Source organism: Sinohyriopsis cumingii, chromosome 2 (assembly GCF_028554795.1).
Source record: "Sinohyriopsis cumingii isolate HCF-2022 chromosome 2, ASM2855479v2, whole genome shotgun sequence".
Taxonomy (NCBI): Eukaryota; Metazoa; Mollusca; class Bivalvia; order Unionida; family Unionidae; genus Sinohyriopsis; species Sinohyriopsis cumingii.
Genome location: NC_142962.1, coordinates 161,170,969 through 161,189,112, shown reverse-complemented (window position 1 = coordinate 161,189,112; position 18,144 = coordinate 161,170,969). Strand labels below are relative to the sequence as shown.

The window sequence follows — 18,144 nt, the reverse complement described above, 5'->3', positions numbered from 1 at the left end:
CGGTTTGGGGCTAGATACAACGGGACAGATTCATTACTAGGAGGAGAATTATTTATCTCAGCACTGTAAAATAACGATTACTGTTTACGCATCTTGCCTTATTGAATTTGAAAGCACAAGCATGTAAAGTTTAAAAACAAACAAACAAAAAACAAAGAATGATTACTAGAAGTAGGCACATAGACGTCTCTTCTAATGTTTGGTTACGCCCATAGTCAACTAATTAAACACAACCTGTATTTGTACCCATGATTTCATGAATCTATTTTAGACAACGATCAGTTACCCCTTTCACTCACTCAATCACCACCCTCCCAAAGGGAAGAATAAGTTTCGTACTGTTCGTCCGTCGCACTGAACTTGTAAGGACAAATATTTTCTTTTCAGAATAAGCCATCAACCAAACCAGACCTAGCTGGATATTTGGATGATTACACTCACATGACCTTGACCTAATTTTCGAGATCACGGGGCTTTACTTCATGCTTAGAAAATGAGAACAGTTTGTAAACACAGTATCAGCAATATTGTACGACTAAACTTGACATGCTGAGGCAAAGAAGGTTCGCAAGACCTAATGAGGTCCTGGTGACTTTAATCCAGTTTTCAAGGTCACATGTTAACCCTTAATATGGCGCGCAGTAGACGTCTTTTACTTGGTTCAAAACATTAAGGTTTCGGAGGTTTCAGAATTTAATTTATAATGATACCTCCGTCCCATTTTAGAGGGAACTCCACCCCATATTACTGTAAATACAGAGGTGGTGTCACCGACGTTTTGCTACAACCCTATAGCCATTTGAGTAGCTAGGCTCGAAACTATGTGCTGTTGTTATCTCTTCAGTCAGTTACGCAAACAGCATGAAAATAAACTTCAGTCGGAAGGTCACTTAGTGCTTGAACACGTGTAGGTAACGAGATAGATGATGGTCTTATGGTGATCTCATGCATATTTGGTAAGTGAAAATTTATTGATTATGATTTGTGATCGATTTTGGTGAAAATTTAGTTGTGTGCCACTTCCCGCTGTTTCATATTTCAGACTGCTTTAAGATGAGCATCGGTTTTGGATTATATCAAGTGCACATTTTAATAAATTAATGGTAGATAATTGATCGCATAGCAGAAACCAATAATCGATCCTGAAATTTTATTCTGTTTCCGAGTACTGCCTTAACTACTACTCAAAACAAAACAATTTGAAGGTTAAAGGCCAAACAAATTTTTTAAAATAATTTATTTGTGTGCATACCTTAACAGGCAAAGGAATTTAGAGGTGAATTATAGATGCTTGTATTCACACCCAAACGCTGGTTACACACTGAGTAGTTTTCTATGCGATGATTTCTTCCCTTAGTCCTGTAAATAACTCACATACTCTATTCACACAAAAATACTTTATTCACACCAGGCCGGTAGAAACTGAACATAAAAAGTATATTCCGAGTGAAAGATCAAAAGTTTTATCTTCTATACCTTTGGTACAAAAGAGGTTAAAATAACTAAAGTTTCAGCAATCACTAATTGTTTTTATCTCAAAAGACGTGCCAAATGAAATCGATATTTAAGCAAGGTTTATGCTCGGACAGATTCATAGCTAAGGAACCTCGATTAGTGCCCAAAATATTTCATGACATGGATCCTGGCCTTGTGCTCCATTTCATGACTAAGGAACCTCAACTTGTACTCAAAATATTTCATGACATGGATCCTGGCCTTGTGCTCCGTTTCATGACTAAGGAACCTCAACTTGTACTCAAAATATTTCATGACATGGATCCTGGCCTTGTGCTCCGTTTCATGACTAAGAAACCTCAACTTGTACTCAAAATATTTCATGACATGGATCCTGGCCTTGAGTTCCGTTTCATGACTAAGAAACCTCAACTTGTACTCAAAATATTTCATGACATGGATCCTGCCTTGTGCTCTGTTTCATGACTAAGGAACCTCAACTTGTACTCAAAACATTTCATGAAATCGATCCTAGCCTTGTGCTGAGAGAGTTTCGTAACTAAGCATCCTCGACTTGTGCTCAGAACATTTCATGACATCGATTCTGGCCTTGTGCTCAGAAAGTTTCATGACTATTTATCTGTCCCCATAATCACCAAAAATCTCAGCACAAAATTTAAACTTGAACGCTAGTGCCATGCTTATAATATCTTAATATTATTGAAATTTGCGGTCGTTGAAACCTTTGCATCATGCTAAAAGTATCGTAACGCCAACCCAGTCTGAAGAGTTTTATAGAAAATGAGCGTCTTTGAATTTAGAGTCGGAGTTAAGTCTGTTTGCTACAACACTTTCGTGACTACTGGACCAGGTCCATGTTCTCAATCAATACCACAAGTCCCGATGTGAATTTAATATTTGAAACAGATGTAGATAAGTGAAATCTAGCAATCTAAGAAAGAAGGACTAAAGTTAAGGAAATTCTGAATGTCTTTCGAGTATAACTTAGTAATAATTAAAAGTAAAAATATACTTTAAAAGTCTGTGACATCGAGCTTGAGCTTGAGTTTTGTGTTGAGTACATTTCGAGAATGGTGGGCCGTACACTACTTGCAGCAGGCGACCTGTCCATTCAACGTATAACCGCGCCATTATTTCGTTAGCTTGTCTAGATTATCGGCAATCGAATGATATAGCATTGTATAATGACTCTTTCCGGCAGACAAGTATTTTATTTGTGGCAACTTTTCTACAAAACTTCCAAGTTTCATATGTAGCATAAGTGTGTAAGTACTAATAAGTGATTCGTGTGGATGTCAAACAAGACTACAGTCGTATTTACAATCGACAACTCCACCTACCATCTCTCTCTCTCTCTCTCTCTCTCTCTCTCTCTCTCTCCAAACGATGCGGGGAAATGAATGATTAGCTCAGAGTTATTGTATGCCCAGTAGAATATGCCGTCTCACACCATGGATCGGTGCAGTGTTGAACTCTGTAATTGTTTTATCACCATTACTTTACAGATTTGATTCGTCTCTGTGACACTTGAGGCAGCTTTAATATGTGTTAGATTGTAAGAAGGTAACTGTTTATTGGTAATGTCAGCCATATTCAAAATGAAATTAGACGCGATAAATTTAAAGTAAACAAAGCAAACTGATTGTACAAGCCCTGGCCGAATCTTTGGATCGCTAATGGTTTATATCTTAATATTTTGGATTTTGTTTTTGAATGGCACTTTTAGCACATTATTGGCTATATTATTTCGAGGAAATGGGACCAAGTGCTTTCCCAAGGACACACGGAGGCAACCGACCCGGGCTGGCTGGCCTGAACGGGTATCGAACGCGCTAATTTTTTTTCTCCATGGCATACATACGCAAGGTGCATAATAATTCATGTATTACTGCAAGGTTACTGAATATGAAAATATATATAAATTGTATGCTTATTGCCGTCATTTTCAATTACACAGTCGATCGCTGTCACGGTGTGGAGTATACACGATTTTACAACAAAGCTGTATTAAATTAACAGAGTATGATTTTAAAAAAATGGAATAATAATGCCAGATATGCTGAAGAAAAAAAAATGACAATTAAAATAAAATGAAAGAAAACTATACAGGCTCTCGGAAAGATAAATGAAAATGTGCATATCACATTTTGTGAAAAATAATCCGAAAGGCAACAATTGTGACTTATAAAGGCCATGGGCAGTAGAAACGACCGTATACGCGTGACGTTGGTGGAAAATGTAACGGTAATGTATTTTTGATCAGTGTAACTTGTCTAAAGTTCACGTGTGCAGATCTCGGCTTTGTTTTTTGTTTTTTATTTACTCCTAAAATGACCGTAGTAAACTTCCTAAAAGTCAGTCCAGTTCTTATTAGGTAGATGATGTATTACATCAACAATTTCAAGGTATAGAATATTCCAAATTATCTAACGAGACAAAATATTTTGTAGACAGTAAGATTCGCTTTTTAATCACTCGTGTCATCTGTGGCAATGAACGATCAGAGTTCTTTAATTATTCTTTTGACAAAGCGCTTTACTCAATATTTATGCTTATAAGCATTTGATCTTTGTGTTTAGCTGTTTTTACTATTATTGCTTCAGCTGTTATTGTCTATATATATATATACATACATATATATATATATATATATATATATATATATATATATATATATATATATATATATATATATATATATATATCAGAAGATGCATGGCAATTTTATTCCTAAATATTTAGCGTGTTTTTTTTCTCCAAGAAACATCAGCAGTTACTTATCTGAGAACGCACCTTGAATGCAAGAATTAGGCCCGAGTCAAGCAAAAGCTTTTCACCAATTGAAAACGAGGTTCTCACCTGGACGCAAAACCTTATTGATATCACTTTCGAAAATACGGAGGTATAACTGGGAAACTTTTATTAGTACTATTTAGCTGGTATTAAACTGCTTTCAGACTGCATAATTTTGGTTATCGGCATGTATGCCGAGGTCATTGTCCAATAATGACCTCAGTAACTGGGTTGACTTGACATGGTAGGCACAGTAAAGAAAAAGATAAATAATACCAGCCTTAAAGCCTTTTCCTTGTTTTCCACAAAAATAGAATATCCGGGCCCCGAGTGGCCGAGTAGTCTAAAGCGCTCACCGTTCCGGATCACTACCATCTCACCTCTGTCTGCGTGGGTTCGAGTCCAAGGCTCGGCTAGTGCCGGTACGTGGGAAAGCCTGCCAGTAGCATCTCGTGGGTCAGTGGTTCTTCCCTGGGTTTTCCAGGGTTCTTCCTCCACCACTTATACTGGCCGCTATGTATAGCCTATCTTGTGCTGAAAAATGGCGTTAAACCCTAGAACAACAAAATAACAACAACACAAAATATCCCTTGATGTAGGCATATAAAGATGCACTCTTGTTTTGTCTTCATTCCACTTTCTGACCCGGAAACCAATATAAGCAGTGGTGATAGTGGCTGCAGTAATTGTGCATACGTCTCACCGTCAATTAGAATCTCACCTGTAATTTTGGAACCTCTTTTATTAATTGCTGGGGTTATCATTCCAAGTTGGATTATTAAGAAATGGTTATTATACTTGGCTTGGTGTTATAAAACAACCATTTCAGCCAGATTGGTGCTCAAATTAAATTTATTTTTTCAAACCAGAGTCTATTCTATGTATTGATTTCTAAATGCAATATTTGTAGAAATTAAATGAACATTTTCATTATCTTTAAACGCTAGGTAGACAAAAGCCAAGGAGACTCTACTCAGAGTAGAAATTGTACAATAAGTGTACAAATCTAAGTGTTGATGTACCGAAGTGTAGCTACGCATAATGGGAAAATGGAATTGTCGCAAGTAGAATTTGTATTACCTGTATATGGATCAATCTAACAGAGAGAGAGAGAGAGAGAGAGAGAGAGATTCAAATATACACCAAACAGACCGGAAAGTACTATCTCTATATATCATGCAGCCCCCACCCCATATATATATATATATATATATATATATATATATATATATATATATATATATATATATATATATATATATATATATTAAACACGTTGGGAACATGTACAGTTACGTTATGTGTGAGCGTGTGTGTGATTGTATGTTAATTGATTATTTGAAGCAATACACGTCTGCTGCCTGTTGGATCAGACCAATACATAAGCCTTCAGACAAGTTCTGTCTCCACTCTAGTGTGATATACGGTACCTTTGTAAATGATGATCTTTGTCATTTCGACCCTATCACAAAGTAACAACCTTCCGGAAAAACTTCGCTCAAGAGTGTATCCCATAAAGCAGGTCGTATTGATATTCTTCATAGTTTATGTACATTAACGATTCCTTGCAATACCAGTGCAAATAATATTATTTGTATCCCGCAAATTCATGTATCGTGCTCTCTCTCTCTCTCTCTCTGAACTTGAAGCAGCAGACTTTTTTGCAACAGGTGAGCAGCACTTGCGTCTCATTTGGTACCACTCCAGCATTTCTTGTAGCAGTGGTTTGTTCAGAACGCACCAAATTACATGTGAAATGGTGCATTGTTAGACCCAACATAACACCATTAACATATATACATTTTCATGGTTCTCAGGAAACTGAAGAAAGCAAAGCCTAAAATAAATGTACTCATACGCCAAGCTTGTTCTGAGCGTATTTCAACAAACAAAACCAACGCCTTTCTTTACAGTGAAAGAAAATGCCATAATTTCACAATTTTCACCACCGGAAAGAATCGGAAAGTGACTCCGATAATATAAAGTTAAATCAAATGTTGTTACATGCGTTGGAATGAGCATTAAATCGTTAGGAGCATGAACAATAGTCTTGTTTAGTATTACCTGCGTTAGGAGCATTAACAATAGTCTTGTTTGGTATTATTCTCACATTCTCGTATATGTTTACTAGTGTTGTTTGGTATTATTCTCACATTCTCGTATATGTTTACTAGTGTTTTCCTGTGGAGAACAGCGATTAAAAATACATTTCATCACATGACTGCTATCTTTACATCACCTGATGTCAAAATAACGTTTTGACAGGCTCATTGCAAATTTGAGTTGTTTTTGCGACGCCATCACGTTCACCGTGTTACAATTTTCTGATTTTATTCAATCGCTGTAATTTAAAGAGTTTGTAATCTTGTATGCACAGTAACCTTAATTCGAAGCTTACACCCAATTCATTCTTTGGTATAAATATATATCAGATGGCATTTTTTATCAAGATTCTATAATGTACCTATTAACATAAGGTACTATCAAACCCAGATAATAATTGCATACACGATAATACACATATACAAAGCTCTTTGTAGGAAAGATATTCCAGTGTCTAAATAAAACAACAGTTTACGTTATAAAATTTCCTTTTTTCCCGAATATTCTGTTCCTTCTGAAGTGATTATCGCAATCAGTTAACATTACCTTCTGTAATTACCGTCTTTTCTGTTTTGCTGAATTGGTGGTTTTAGCTGACTAATTTGTGTGTAATATAATGTAAATTGGGTTGATAATTGTAAACATCGAACCTTTACAAATACTTTTCTTTATCGTGATACAAGTTGCATGTTGATTTTTCCCCCACCTTTCCTTCCCATCTTCCCTTTTGTCTTCCTTTCATATCTTTTTTCTTCATTTCCTTGTTTGTCCCAGATGGGTTGAAACTGTTTATACTATCTTCAAGGCACAAACTACATTTCGATGTTCCTAGGATTGATAAGAAGGTAGTACTCACCTTTGTTTACACTGTGTATTTTCTCTGATACCTTTGCGATTGAGGCTTTTTTTTTTTTCAATTTCTTTCCACGTAAATATCAACACTTTCACGTGACTGAGTTCCACTCATCAATACATTAATCAGACTTTTTGAATTTTTTCTCCAAAAAAAAACGGCATCTCCAATCTCCATCCGAAGTACGCAAAGTCATACTTAGTGGCAAAATGCATATTCAGGCTTTCCCCGCGAAATTGATGTGTAAACGCAACATATAAAGTTTTCAAAATATAATAACCTGGAAAAGCTAGGATTTATAGGACTACACATATGCTACGAGGAAAACAAACAAACTACGATTACAGATTGCATCCATGATGCGACTGCAAGCAGTGTTGGTCACGCATCGTACATGGACAGCTCCTACAATCGGAAATTGATTTCCGACCTGGCTGCCATTGTCTGTGCCGAAATCAGTGGAAAATCATCGTGCACCGTGATCATTTCGCAGGATGGACTTATTCTAGTTATGTAGATGAGCTCTTGTAGCTGTTATGATATTGAAAAAATAATTGTTTCCAAACTGGATTTATGGTTGTGAATAATATAAAAAGTGTTCTATAAAAGCAAAGAAACTACAGTATAAATTTATCTTGCGCGGTCTGCTCAGAATGTACATGCAAAGGAAATCTGAAATGTCGTTTGTGGAATATATGGCAAAATTACGTCTTTTGCGAAATGTTTACGTCAAGCTCATATATGTGGCTCTGATCCCTTGTGTTCCTAGATGATATCGTGTAGAGGTAAGTATGAGCGCCACCCAGAGAGCAGTTTGCCCTTAAGCACGTTTGACATCATATAGAATGGCGTTATAACACGTATACGTCAATACTGACGCACGGCAGAAAAACAGCTAATTTGATCTTACGACATTATTCCTGGGTGATATACATTACAGTTCTCCTTACCTACAAATGTTAACTGACATGCATTATTTTCATTGTTTAATTTACAGCGGCATCTCGAACTACAAAATGTGGCTACCTCTCGATTTTGTTTCTCTTATAATTATTCTTCTTCCATAATTTGACCTGCGATAGCATAGCGAAAACGCCGAAGCCGGCCAGGTGACACGGGCTATTCTTCTGACATAAAATGTACTGTATTTGTGTCAGTTAACACAGGTCTCCACATACGCATGTCAGAAAATTAGATCAAGAAGGAATGTTAAAGAGAGAGAGAGAGAGAGAGAGAGAGAGAGAGAGAGAGAGAGAGAATGTGTATTTGTGTGTCTATGTATTTTTAACGTAACTTTAACAATTCTGGTCATATCGCTATTATGTTTGCAACATGGGAGTCATTAGCGATGTCTGGCACCGGGGCACCATACCCCACCCAGTTACATTATCCTGATACCTAGCTGACCAGTCCTGACACTAACCCATTAATATGACTCGGTCGGGGTTCGAACTTCCCGCATCTGATGCTGACGCTTTATCCGCGTAGGCCCCCGGAGCGGTCGTCAAAGTTTGCTCTTGAATCAGAATGGACTGAAACCTGCAAGTTTCATATATAATAATTCTGAAAGCTAGTTTTTTAGGCATGTCCTATAACGAGTACAATCTCTCTCAGCCAGCCACTGGACTAAATGGATACATTTTGGCAGGTTGAGGGAGGCGAGTGTTGATGAGAAGTTAAATTTGTAGATGAAAGGAAGGGAAATAAAGACCCTGTCTGGATGTGTGGATTTTTTTTTTATAAAAGGAGGCGGCTGTTATTACTTAACGGCTTTAAAAAGGAAAAATGAAAACGAGATAGTTATATTATATAGTTTGACTAAATGACTAAACATTAAAACTATCTTGTTTTTAAGCGAATTTCCTACTGTAAACCTGTGCCATAAATCTTTTGAGACAGATTGCGCAAGAGAGAGAGAGAGAGAGAGAGAGAGAGAGAGGCAGGCATGATTGTATGCAGATGAGATATTAATACTCTAAATAACCCAGTATAAATAATGGTAATGCAGTTACGACCATCATTAACCTTGATCTGACGTCGCACCTGCAGAACAGGGTCTCTGCGCTCTTCGTTCTACTCGTGAATTTAATTGAACCGCATAGACCCCCATACTCCGACCAATTCTCGTATGGCAGATCTGTTTCGATTCTTTACACGCTTGAATGAACGGTAAGTGTGGATAAATAATGAGGATTGAATGTACGGTAAGTGTGCATAAATACTGAGGATTGAATGTACGGTAAGTGTGGATAATTACTTAAATGAACGGTAAGTGTGGATGATTACTGAGGAATGAATGAACGGTAAGTGTGGATAAATGCTGAGGATTGAATGAACGGTAAGTGTGGATAATTACTGAGGATTGAATGTACGGTAAGTGTGGATAAATACTGAGGATTAAATGTACGGTAAGTATGGATAAATACTGTGGATTGAATGTACGGTAAGTGTGGATAATTACTGAGGATTGAATGTACGGTAAGTGGATAATTACTGAGGATTGAATGTACGGTTAGTGTGGACGTTTACTTGAATGTACGGTAAGTGTGGATAATTACTTGAATGTACGGTAAGTGTGAATAATTACTGAGGTTTGAAGAGCTTGACTTAACTCAGAGGGCTACTAAAATAACCCCTGATATTTCTGTCATCTTTGAAGAACGGAACTTCCACATCCGAAATTTAGGCGTATTTTTCTCGCTCGCAGGAATCGTTATCTATGTGAACTATTTTGTTTTCCTTATGGGTTATGGAATAAAAGATTAATTCGCCCATTGCATTTGTCAAATTATGTTGTTGGCATTACTTCCAGCGATTGGCAAATAAACCTCATAAAATAACAATATACAAACAATAGAATGTGTATTATTGGATTATTAATCTATGCTTCGTTAGGCGCTCAGCATAGCAGGTTAATATTAGGACTGGTCGGCCTGGTGTCAGGATAATGTGACTGGGTGGGACATCATGCTACATGTCTGCTGCGTGATGGCCCACTGCTAGATATCACTATAAACTGCCACATTGCAGACATCGTAGCGATATGACTGAAATATCGTTAAAGCTACGTTAACAATCCGATTCACACACACACACACACACACACACACACACACACAATTTTAGCGCCACGAGCTGACTTAATCCGAATGTTGTAAAAGAAGCTCAGTTGATCAGCATGGAGAAATTTGCTAGGGCCACGTTAACTAATTGTCAGAGAAGGCATTGTGTTTATGTACTGTGAAAACACCATGATAATGAAAAGTATATACAAAAAGAGGCAGGGTCATGCCAATGTCCATACTATTATTTAAAAAAGTGCCTAGGGCCTGAAGGGATCTTAATCCGACCCTGCCTTGACCCAAATAAAGTAGCACAGATGTATGCCAACATTTTGTGTATTGTGCATGTATCCACTATTGTAGGCGTCCATGGACAATCACACTGTCGAGTTTACAAAGTTAAATTCATTAGCATTTCAGTTATCAGTGAAATTGATCCCATTACTAACTCGTTACCCCGACCCCACCCCACCGCACCCCACCCTCTTTGATAAGCTGAGAGGAGGGATTATTTTGATGATTAATCCCTTTAAAACACACGCAGTTTTACTATATAATAATATCAATGGAGAGTGGGTATAAAATTTATTCTGCAAACTTTTCTGAATACTGTGTTTTTTTCAGCTATGACTTAAAGAGGAATACGTTTCCTTTCGGGTCCAAGGCACTCTCCTTTACAGATCACTGACATCTGACCTCTGTCCATGTGGGGTCGAGTCTTTGCTCGGCCATGAGAGATATGTAAGAAAGCTTCCCAGTAGCCTCCTGTGAGTCGGTAGTTCTTCACAGGTTCTTCGTCTACCAAATATACTGGCGCGCATGTATAGCTTAGTATAGCCTGTCCTGTACTGAAATAGCGTTAAACCATAACAACAACAACAACAAATTCCATTAACTATAATCTGGCTATATTTCTTAGGACCAGGCAATTATTGACGCCTAAATTATGCATTTACTATTCCTTTAGATTCTAGAGAAAAATGATCCAATCCACACTTACGATGAAAATTATGCCTAATTTCGCTGCTGTAATTTTCCAGCTCTGCTTTATACTGTGGTATTCCCTATGCCAGTAATTCCAGAGTCAAATAATCAATATATCAATTCAATCATACACTGTTGTCCTTGTTATTACGAATCTTTGATGACACTGCGGTCCTGTCCATGGGTATATTATTTGAAACTGCATAAATCTTCGTGCAGGGAGTTAATAAAAATACAACATTTCTGACGTATTCGATTGCCTCCTTTTCCAAAATCCTCCATAAATTATTCAATGGAAACAGTGTCATGTCCCTAGAGCTGAGTATGTCAGTAATTACGTGAACGAAGAAAGATTAGGAATAGAGGAAAGGGCGTACAGGGAAAAATCTGTCAAAACATTGCCTCCGTAATTAATACCATCGTGATATAACATAACCAAAATATCGATTCAGATGAAGAGAGATATGATGTATTTATAATCCACATATTCTCACATAGTAAAAAGACGAACAGTATTGCTATAAATAATAACGATAATAATAATAATAATAATAATAATAATAATAATAAATAATAATAATAATAATAATAATAATAATAATGTTTGTTTAACGAGGATAACACACTTGGTCATGAAAGACCCACCTGCCCTGTGGTCAGCAATTTTTGTAACAGGTTATGTTATAAAAAAAATAAAAACGAGAAGTATGTACGCGATTCTAAGACACTCTTGATTCCATTGAAAGTGTAGTAAATGTGACCTACAGGAAATATAAACCATACTCATGATCGCTGTCAATAAATACAAGTAAAATCTTAATATTTACTACGGTTTAAAAGCAGAATAAACCTCCCAATTATATGGCATAATCTGCATATAATAAATATTATTATTGCGATGCTTATCCTTTTTGTGCATGGAGACATTCAAAATGTAAAATAGATGACATTTTCTTAGGTATCTCATTCAACTCCAATCAAAGTGTATTAAAACGGCCCATAAAAAAAAGAAAAATTTCTCTGACGAGTTTTTATTGCAGATTTTGAAATGGAGAACAATTCACTGATTCTGCTTGATTTATTTCGTTCCCCACGGCTTTATCGCAATTTTGAAATAGTTTGTAATATAATGAATCAGTCAAAATGTAGTATATTATTTGAAACGCCTGGCGCACTACACAGTGACTGAACTTTTAGATTTTAAATGTTCGCTGCTTCTCCATTATTACACGAAAAAATATACGACTCTTTATAGATTGTACTACAATGAATGAATGATACAAATGATCATGTAAAAGATTGTTTGAAATTACTTGTATTGAAAAAAAAAGAATATTAGCCAAATATAAAGCCTTTATCTTCCTGATATTTATATTTTTTGCTCAATTTATTATTTTACACATCATGCTAAAAAATTGAAATGCCTCTTGTTAATTGACTCTTTTGGCTTTGCAACTACTAAATAACTCAATTATCTTTTAAACCGAGAACAAATTTAAGGACAAAAGTAGTATGTAAGTGGACAACGACTGTGTCGACAATTTTATGCAATTTGCATTCACTTACTTAGTCTAGATTGCAAGTGATTCTTCGTTATAGTTTTTGCGCAAAGTAATATACACCATCTACACATATTTTGACAAAAGGTATTGTAAATATTGTGATAAAGGTTACAGAAACAAAATGTCCACTAAAAACATGAGAATATATCCAGAAAAGTGTTCCACAGAGTATCAAACCATGTACAGTTAAATAGACTCTAGTGATGTCCAGTTAAAATTTGGAAAAAAGCAAACGAATAACCACTTCAGTAGCCATTCTAGATGGCGGACCTGTCTAGTAACCAAACAGATTTTCAAACTATTACTAATTACGCTGCTTCTTTATCTCATACATTGTTTTCAGCATAGAACTCAGAAGAATTTACAAATTTAACTGCAGAACCACTTTTTTTGGCCTAGTGGTTGGAGCGTCCGCCTCGGATGCTTGAGATCGCGGATTCGAATCCCGGTCGAGTCATACCAAACTCTAATAAAAATCTTGCTAACAGCTGCCTCGTTTGGAGCTCAGCATTAAGAAGTTAGTGTTAGGATTGGTCGGCCTGGTGTCAGAATAATCTGACTGGGTTGGAACATCATGTTACATGTCTGGAACATGATGCCCCAGTGCTAGACATCACTATAAACTGCCACACTACAAACATCGTAGCGATATGACTGAAAAATTGTTAAAGCTACGTTAAAAATCCAAATATCACACACACACACACACACACATTTAACTGCAATATTTGAGTGATGTGCTTATTCGTTTTATGCAAAGTTTTTGGCTTTACGCTCCGCACGTTTATATTGCATGGAAAGTAGAAAATGAAACATTCTACAAAACGAAAGTTTTTGTTGTTGCTTTGATTTCATGTCTTCCTCTGTTTATAAGAGTATTCTGCGATTTCTTCAGGCTTTTTACCATTGATTTCTTGTAAAGTGATGAATCTGTTCAACATTTACTATGTTCTCTAGCAAAGGGTTATTTTTGTACTATGTTGTTCATTTACTTGATAGTGATTACACGATTGTTTTTGTCGCCCTACGCTTTTGCTGACAATACCTTTGAACTCTTGTGTCTGCTCTTTTGTCTTTCCACTGCTTGTGAAATTGAATCCAAGAGTAATACTTCACTTGCTGCTATTGATGTGCTGCATTTAAATTCTTTCATCAGTGTTTGTTTTTGACATGCTGTGAAAGTTTCCACCTGTCCGTTGTCGCACGAGGGCAGTTTAAGCATAGTATCTATTCAAGTAGGAAAAAATACGTAAAGGCAAGTCAGTAACTAATTGTTGTTGTTGCTGTAGAGTTTAACGCCATTTTTCAGCACACGATAGGCTATGCATGGTGGCTAGTATTAATGGTGGAGGGAGAACCCGTGAAAACCCTAGAAAGAACCACCGACCCACGAGAAGCTACTGGCAAACTTTCTCACATACCCACATTGGCTGAATCCGAGACTCGAACCCACGTAGACAGAGGTGAGATGGTAGTGATCCGTAACGGAGAGCGCTTTAGACGACTCGGCCACTCGGGGCTCCAAGTAATTGTTACTGAAGTTATTAAACGTTAGTTATAGGGACAAGCAAATTGTCATTGGAAGTCAGTAATAATCGCTAATTGTTACTAATATGCATTAAGTACAAGTTACTCATGGGCACTAAAGCCTACTAACTGAAAAGCTGAGTTAGAAAGAAAAAATCGCTATTTGAAAAAAGGGTTTAAACCAATATAAATATATCATTCGAAATGGTCGTGGCTACAAAAAATATCCAACGGTACAGACGATTATGAACCATCGTATTGGTGTGTGAGTGTGTGATTTGGTTTTTTAACGTAGCTTTATCAATATTTCAGTCATATCGCTACGATGTCTGCAGTGTGGCAATTTAAAGTGATGTCTAGCACTAGGGCTGCCGCAGACATGTAGCATGATGTCCCACCCAGTCACATTATCCTGACACCAGGCCGAAGAGTCCTAACACTAACCTCTTAATGCCGAGCGCCAAGCGAGGCAGCTGTTAGTACCATTTTTGTAAGTCTTTGGTATGACTCGGTCGGGGATCGAACCCACGACCTCCCGCATCCTAGGCGGACGCTCTAACCAATAGGCCATCGTATCGGTTATTAAATTAACTTCTAGAAGGTGTCATGAGCAAATAGAGATGGACCAGATGAACAAAAGTGCAAGTAAGAAAAATCCTGAATGGAATTTTAAAAGTAGGATGCCAGCAGTTCAATTTAGATGGTGAAGAATAATAAACATTTGTTCAGTAAGACGTTTCGCTTACATTTTTAAAACACAATAAATTAAGCTCTGAAACATTTTCCAAAACGTTTCTTGAATATTAAGGTTGGAAATATGATTAAATCTTACACAAGTAAACTGAAGAAATTTTTGTTATGTAAATCAAAATGTTTTTCTCCGATAGATAAAAGGTCTAAAAGTTTGATGGATTCGGAAACGACTAAATTGAAGATATATTTCCCATATGAATAATAGGATTTTCACTTGCTACTGGCAAGTGTACTTAACTACACGTTGGCCAAGCCGAGACTTGAATCCACACAAACAAAGGTGAGATTTCCGTGATCTGTAAAGCGCCTCAGAGCTCTCGGCCCACCTGTGTCGCTTAAAATAATAAATGGATCATAAAACATTGCTAGTAAAGAGATAAAAAAAGAAGAAATTATATGTTTAAAATTCTTTCTCTTTTAATACAGTTTTCAGTGGATTCTGATGCAAATGTATGTAACTATTTGTGCTGATGCAAATGTATGTAATCATTTGTATCATCCATTTATCGCAGTATAAAAACCATCTCATTAGTTGCTAGCAGACAACATAAAAATAATCCACAGCTTTTACCAATTTTAACACTAGTCTTTTTTACAACACAGAAACATGTTTTGTTTTATTGATGTGTTATCTTGGCCTTTTATTTTTGTTATGAGCTGACAATTTCAAAAGGTAAGGAGAAAACTGGTATAACGTGTTTCTAGGGCACTCAGTCACCTTTAATGGCAATTAAAAAAAACAACGTTGAGACTGGTAGCGAATATCAGAGCAGCGAACATACAAGTACTTTATGACTGACATGTACTTATGCTACTTTCGAATCGTGGTGTTCAGCGTTCAAAATCTGCAGCTTTCAGAAAATCAACAAGTAGCTATTAGAGCTGCTTCAAATCCCAATTTTAAAGAAGTTTTCCATCAATGGCATTATTCTTGTGGATCTTTTCTATTGGAACACAATAGTTCTTGAAAAACGCAGAATTCGTTTAATCTGTATTTTCGGTGTGCTTGACTGAACTATATAATTCGTATAAAAACTCACATTATTCGTACAGAAGTTCGTGAATGATGTATACATCCAAGACAATTATTTCTAGCATGTTCAGTTTTCCTTCAGTGCTAACTTTTATAATAGATTTCTTTCTTAAAAATGTCGCTTTTCTAAAGCAAGTTTCTTCGTCTGTCAGTTGCTGTTCTACTTCCGTAGCAAAATGTCGTACGAAGTTTGAAGAAGGAATAATATGAATCTGGTTCCTGGCGGTTTCTGGTGTCGTTGTTGGTTTTAACGTTATTTGTACCATATGATTGGTTGTTGTTGTTGTTGTTGTGGGGTTTAACGCCATTTTTCAGCACGATAGGCTATACATGGCGGCCAGTATTAATGGTGGAGGAAGAACCCGGAAAACCCCGGAAAGAACCACCGACCCACGAGAAGCTACTGGCAGGCTTTCTCACATGCCCACATTGGCTGAATCTTAAACTCGAACCGCCGCAGACAGAGGTGAGATGGCAGTGATCCGTAACGAAGAGCGCTTTAGACCACTCGGCCACTCGGGGCCCCCCATATGATTGGTTATATCGCGCCTAAGAAATGCGAGCTGACTTCCTTTTTCGAGAACACACCGAGGCAGCTCACTCGGGTTTGCCTGGACGGGTATCGAACCCACAACCCTTGGGTTACGAGTCCGACGCTTTCAAAAGAAAAAGTCGATTTTGTTTAGTATGCGAATTATCCGGACTGGGAAAAAAGTGAGTATATTCATACAAGGTCTAAACTGACAATACAGGAGCACCATAGAATGAAAATGGTAGGTATCTTTCTAGACAAAGTCTTGTTTGACCTACAGGAACGTGTATAGCCACGTTAGTAGCTGACAATACAGGAGCACCATAGAATGAAAATGGTAGGTATCTTTCTAGACAAAGTCTTGTTTGACCTACAGGAACGTGTATAGCCACGTTAGTAGCTGACAATACAGGAGCACCATAGAATGAAAATGGTAGGTATCTTTCTAGACAAAGTCTTGTTTGACCTACAGGAACGTGTATAGCCACGTTAGAAATGTAGTAAGCCATGAAATAATGCCACTTAGTGGTGATAGCAACAGATATAATTCAAAGGCATATTTTGGCTGGTTCCAAGGGTTTGGATGGTTTTGTGGGTTTAACGCCCTTTTTCAGCACATGATCGGCTATACATGGCGGCCAGTATATTTGGTGGAGGAAGAATATGGGAAAACCAGGGGAAGAACTACCAAACTGCTAGAAGCTACTGGTAAGCTTTCGCACACATCCACGTTGGTTGAGCCGAAACTCGAACCCGCGCGGACCTACGTGAGATTCAGTGATCTTAGCTCGACCACCCGGTGACCTGGCACCAAGGGTATGTAGGCTCGTTGGTTACCAGCTTCTCGAAGAAGGGGTTGACTATATATAACATAGCACTGGAGGTAACAATTCATATGGGATTCTCTTAACTTTGTGGGTTGCTTGACCTGTTGAAGGATACGTTATCTTTATTGAAGAAAGACTATATTAATTATTGTAGGGAATAGCTTCCTACAAAAATTCAGGGGGGCCCCGAGTGGCCGAGTGGTCTAAAGCGCTCTCCGTTACGGATCGCTGCCATCTCACCTCTGTCTGCTTGGGTTCGAGTCTAGGATTCGGCCAGTGTGAGTATGTGAGAAAGCTTGCCAGTAGCTTCTCGTGGGTCGATGGTTCTTCCCGGGTTCTTCCTCCACCTTTAATACTGGCCGCCATACATAGCCTATCTTGTGCTGAAAAATGGCGTTAAACCCCACAACAACAGAAACAACAATAAAAATTCAGAAATGCATACTTTGTAACTGTTTGACATTTTGGTCCTCTTATGAAGCACCCCCACCCCCAAATGCGTTGCAGGGGCTGTGGGTATGGTAGTTGTGCCACTGTAAATCTGACGATTGTGTGATATAATTTAAATTGCTAATACAAAATTAAACTTTCATCTCTGTCATATAGGTAATCAGAATTGTATTGCATGCAATACAGATG

The 18,144-nt window shown here is 37.4% G+C and overlaps 1 protein-coding gene and 1 long non-coding RNA gene across 3 annotated transcripts in view; one reads left to right on the top strand and one right to left on the bottom strand.

Annotated features, from left to right (window-relative positions):
• The window catches only part of LOC149806219 (uncharacterized), a 105,673-nt gene that overhangs the window by 68,971 nt on the left and 18,558 nt on the right, over positions 1 to 18,144 (top strand). The window lies entirely within an intron of this gene.
• The window catches only part of LOC149806220 (uncharacterized), a 28,119-nt gene that overhangs the window by 7,024 nt on the left and 2,951 nt on the right, over positions 1 to 18,144 (bottom strand). The gene's annotated exons all lie outside the window — the stretch shown is intronic.